Here is a 6,000-nt window from a genome sequence, read left to right on the forward strand (position 1 = left end):
GAGAGCAGATATAATGATTTCCTGGAAAGACTAAGAATCACACTTGCTTTTTAAAATTCCTCTTAAAGTATCAGCATTTTTGTAAGAACAATCAAATCACCTTTTCCTTCAAAACTGGGATAGATCTTTCAAGTGGTTAAGAAAATGTGGTCCGATTTCAGACGGAAATCCCAGGAAAATAGGTATAAAGGATGAAAACGTATCTGTGTCAACTGCAAATGAGCAAAATTATTGCCACGGGTGTTCCCTGAGGAAAAATATTTGGAAAATTTGTGGAACTGTTATTCCAGGTAAAAGTAAAGCAAAGAGAGGACTTATTAAAGGGAAATCAGACAAGATGATTCCAGTTGAGTACTTGGTCTGGATCAGCTCTTGGTCTGATAAGATTATCTTTTACATGGGACTTTCCTACTCATAAGGATCAAGATAATCAAGACTTGTTTGAACAAGGGATAAGTGACAAACATCGAACTCACCGACTTCATCTCTCTTAATGTGGGACATTCTCAAGATAAAATTTTGAGAGTGGAAAGTTGGAAAAACAAATGTTTTGGTCAGAGAGTGAAGGGAAAGGAAAAAGAAAAAAGACACTTAGTTCTGGGAAACAATGTTATCCCTATGTGAAATAAAGAAGTAAACAGACCCATATAAGAAGCTGAATAAAAAGTTATAAACCCAGCTGAACCAGTCTTAAAAGTATACAGAAACAATAATAAAAAAAAATACCAGAGGCTTTTGATGTTTCTTGTTGAGAAAAAGACCATAACAGGAAAATACTGTTAAAGACTTGTGAAATTTAAAAGCTAAGAAGAGAAAGGGTTTTGGAGATCATAGGGTGAAAATATTAATCATCACTAGACTCTAATGTATCAGAAACATCAACTGCAACTTCAGGTAAAGAATCTGCTTCCAGTGGTCCTCCCGCTGAAGGAAAAAAATATTCCCAAAGACACAGGAGCCAACTGAAAGAGTTCCCAATGGCCAAAGCTGGGACAAGTTGGGTAAGTAACATTAAATTATAGCCTGAAGTATAAAATAGTTATCCACGAATCCACACTGCTATAAATGAATAAATAAATAAGTAGGGAGAAAGAAACAAAATCCACGCAGAATTCCTAATTATTTATGGAGATGTTGCACCTGATAAAATGTAGAACATAGCTACCCATTCCTTACATATGAGCTATGCATAGTGATGTCATCCTGAAGAATATAGTATGGAAAAGAGGATTGGGGATTAACTTTATAGTAGAGAAACCTGACAAATACTGCCTCAGGCAGGTAGTGAAGGTCAATATCAACAGTGGAAGTCATGTTGACAGTATGTACCCTTGACAAGATGTGATGAAAGTGGGACTTTACCTCTGAGGTTTTCCTCCCAAAAACTCACAGCCCCAACCTTATCATGAAAAAAAAAAAAAAAAATCAGAACTGACAAATCCCAATTGACAACATTCTACCAAATACTTGACTAGTACTCCTGAAAACTGTCAACATCATAAAAAGCAAAGAATGCCTGAGAAACTGTCACAGCCAAGAGGAGCTTCAGGAGACATGACTACTCTATGTAATGTGGTACCCTGGATGGGATCCTGAAACAGAAAAACTAAGTAAATTTGAATTAGGCAAAAAGTAAGTAAATTTTAATTAAAGTGAACTTTAGCTAATAACAATATATCAATATTGGTTCGTCAATTGTGACAAATTCTAATATAAGTTGTTAATACTAGTAAAGGAGAGTGACACCAGCAAAAATGGTGAAGTAGGGAAGTCTAAAGTTCCATTATTCCACAAAAACAGCAAATATGCTAGGCACAGTGGCTCACACCTGTAATCCCAGCACTTTGTGAAGTTGAGAAGGAAGCATCATTTGAGCTCAGGAGTTTGAGACCAGCCTGGGCAACATAGCAAGACCCTGTCTATACCAAAAAAGCATTAAAAAATATTAGCCAGGTGGCTGGGCGCAGTGGGTCACTCCTGTAATCCCAGCACTTTAGGAGGCTGAGGCGGGTGGATCACGAGCTCAGGAGTTCAAGACCAGCATGGCCAAGATGGTCTCTACTAAAAATACAAAAATTAGCTGGGCATGGTGGCGGGCGCCTGTAATCCGAGCTACTTGGAAGGTTGAGGCAGAGAATTGCTTGAACCCAGGAGAAGGAGGTTGCAGTGAGACAAGATCACACCACTGGACTCCAGCCTGGGCGACAGAGCGAGACTCTGTCCTGAAAAAAATAAAATAAAATAAAATAGCCAGGTTTGGTTACATGCACCTGGTGTCCAAGCTACTTGGGAAGCTCAGGTGGAAGGATTGCTTGAGGCAGGAGTTCAAGTTAGCAGTGAGCTATGATCATGCCACTGCACTCCAGCCTGGGTGACAGAGCAAGACCCTGTCTCAAACAACAGCAACAACAACAACAAAAACACAATTATACAGGCAGAAACGGTCAGAATCAACTTTATTAGAACAATTGAAACCAATCAAATTTTGCAACAACAAAATGAATGCTTAATCGAGAAAAGAGAGTTAAATTTCAGTAAGAGAGGTGTGGTGTTAAAGTTACTTTGGCCCCATCTCCTGCTCCCAGCTCAACTTTTTAAGGCAGCCCTAGTGACAACAGCTCACATTTTTTGTATAGGGTCCTAATATGACAGAGAGTAAAACAGATCTCATTCTGCCCACAAAGAATTGTGGTTGTTTTGACTTGGCTAGTGATCCCAAAAAAAACAAGCCCAAAGGGTTTGTCTTTATTTTAACTAACTCTAATCTCTACCAGTGCTGAGGTGACTACCCAGGGAGAATTTGTTTGAAATATTTATAGGCAGATGTATTTGGCACTGCTGCTGGGGACAAAGAATAATATAGTTGGAACAAACAATTTACTAACTGAAAAACCTGGGGTAAAAGACTGGGAAATGAGATGTTTTGGGGAATAAGGGCTCTGAAAAGTTTCCACAAATATCTGGGATTTAGATGACCATATATGTGCCCAGGGATGGGATCATACTCAGAAAATACCTGAGAAGATCCAAAGCTCTTGTCTCTGGCTGACCCTCAGGCTCTATGAAAGCACAAATGAAGACTATAGCAGAGTAGTAAGCTTACAAGCTGAGTGTTGAAGGCATGCCTCAACATTCACATAGAGCCCATATGCAAAGGCTGAAAGATTTCTAATTTTTTTTTGTTGTTGTTGGCTCCAGTAGCTTAAAGAAATCTCTGTAAAATCATTAGCTGAACACCACTAAGCTAACAGAAAAGAGAATCTAGATACAACAATGAATACATACTTTAAAAAATTAGTTCAGAGAAGGCACTAAACTAAAAACTACTATAATAAGCAGCAACAACAAACCCCCAAGGAAGAAAGTGAATCTGATTTCTAGAGTTGCCACACTATAATATTCAAAATGTTCAGTCTTCAACAAAAAATTGGGAAGTGTGCAAATAATAAGAAAGTATGGCCCATACACAGAAAAAAAATGAAAGTAATAGAAATTATCCCTAAGGAAGCTCATCTATTGGACTTACCAGACAGACTTTTTTTTTTTTTTGAGACGGAGTCTGGCTCTGTCGCCCAGGCTGGAGTGCAGTGGCGCAATCTCAGCTCACTGCAAGCTCCGCCTCCCGGGTTCACGCCATTCTCCTGCCTCAGCCTCCCGAGTAGCTGGGACTACAGGCGCCCGCCACTACGCCCGGTTAATTTTTTGTATTTTTAGTAGAGACGGGGTTTCACCATGTTAGCCAGGATGGTCTCGATCTCCTGACCTCGTGATCCACCCGCCTCGGCCTAGACTTTAAATTAACTATTTAAATATGCTTAAAGCTCTTAAGGAAACCACATACAAAGAACTAAAGAGAACCACTAGAATAATATCACTTCAAATAGAAAACTTCAATAAAGAGACATATTATGAAGTAACCAAAAAAAAATTCTAGATTAAAAAATTATAACAACTGAAATGAAAAATTCACAAAAGAAGTTCAGCAGTACACTTGAGCAGACAGAGGGAAGAATTAGCAAACTTGAAAGTAAGTTCCTTGAGATTTCCTAATCTGAGGAACAAAAGGAATAAAGAAAAATCAACAGATCCTAAGAGACCTATGAAATACCACCAACTATATTAACATTTGCATATTAGGCATCCCAGAAGATAAGAGAGATAAAAAGATAAAAGGACAGAAAGAATATTTAAAGAAATAATGGTCCAAAACATCAATTCATTTGATGAATTACATCCAAGAGGCTCAACAAACTCTAAGTAGGGTAAACATAACAAGATTCACAATGAGACACGCTATAATCAAACTGTCGAAAGCAAAAGACAATCATAAAAGCAGCAGGATAGAAGCAAGTCATTATGCACAAGAAATCCTCAATAAGATTAATGGCTGATTCTTACCACAGACCACGGAGGCCAGACATACGACATATTCAAAGAGCTAAAAGAAAAGACCATCAATCAAGAAATCTATATTTGATAAAAACTATTTTTGAAAAATAAAGGAGAATTTTTTTATAGAAAATCAATATTTTAATAAATAATAGCATTAAAGTACCAGTTTTACATACATGCATAATCGACATGTAACTTAAAATTTAAGTATTTGGAATAGATGGTTTGAGTTATGCATATAAATTCTTTTAGAAGGTTTTACATATTCTATTTCATGGAGAGTAAAAAGGGAGAGAATGCTATACTTTAGCTTAGGTATTTACTACAATAGAATCTAATTCACCTTCAAAAATGTTCTAAAGTGAATTATTCTATTTGAATGGAAAAAATTTGCATTATGGAACCTGTAAAAATGAGATTTTTGTATATTTTTTGTACATTTACCTTTCACACAAACTATCTCTTTCTATTGGTGAAGATATTATAATCATGCAAGGAATAACTCATGCCGTCTGACTCAGTGCTTTTTGGAGCGTGAAGCTTTGTGTTGGAGAGGCAAGAGTTGCTATGGAAAGGAAACCAACATGGATAGGAAACAGTAGGGCAGAAGGGAAGACACACTAAAAGTGGGCCAAGATAGGAGAAAGGTAAAAAATAAACAATAACCATAATTCTCATATTATAGTTGGAGCTAATATATAAAGGTACTCAAAAACTAGCCAACTTTAACTAGGCACTAAATAACCACTTTACCTTTAGCATCTTATTTAATCTCATAACAATGCAAAGAGATGGATACTATCACTAGTCCCGTACAATAGATGAGGAAACAACAGTAGTAAGACAAAATAACCTGCCCACAGCCATACACTTGTAACTGGAGGATAAAGAACTCTTTGTTCCCTAAATCACTTGAGATTAAGTGGCTGACCTGATACTCTATCATCCCTGCATACTTAGAGATGATGTTTCATAAACAAGAATATTATCTCTCTTATCCAAAATACCATGATCAAAATCAAGAAATTACATAACTATCATTTAATGCTTAGACTTCCTTCAAGTTTTATCAATTGTCTCAATAATGTATTTTATAGTGAAAGGATATCTACATTAGAATCACACATTTCATTTACGTGTCAGGCCTCTTAAGTCTCCTTTACTATGGAATAGTTCTTCATTTTTTTTTTTTTACTATTATTATACTTTAAGTTTTAGGGTACATGTGCACAACGTGCAGGTTGGTTACATATGTATACACGTGCCATGTTGGTGTGCTGCACCCATTACCTCGTCATTTAGCATTATGTATATCACCTAATGCTAAAATAAAGGAGAAATTAAGACTCTCCCAGATAAAAACTGAGAGAGTTAACTGCTAGTTGACTTACTCTATAAGAAATGCTAAAGGGAGTCCTTTGGACTGAAATAAAAGAACTCTAGGCTAACTCAAATTTACATGGAGAAATAAAGAACACTGCTAAAGATAAGTAAATGTAAAATACAAATGTTGGAGAGAATTCTGGGAAGATGGCACAGTATGAAGCACCAAAAATTTATCTCCCCACCAAGAGAACAATTACACTGACATAATCTGTCTGAGGTAAA

Source organism: Gorilla gorilla, chromosome 10 (assembly GCF_029281585.2).
Source record: "Gorilla gorilla gorilla isolate KB3781 chromosome 10, NHGRI_mGorGor1-v2.1_pri, whole genome shotgun sequence".
NCBI lineage: Eukaryota > Metazoa > Chordata > Mammalia > Primates > Hominidae > Gorilla > Gorilla gorilla.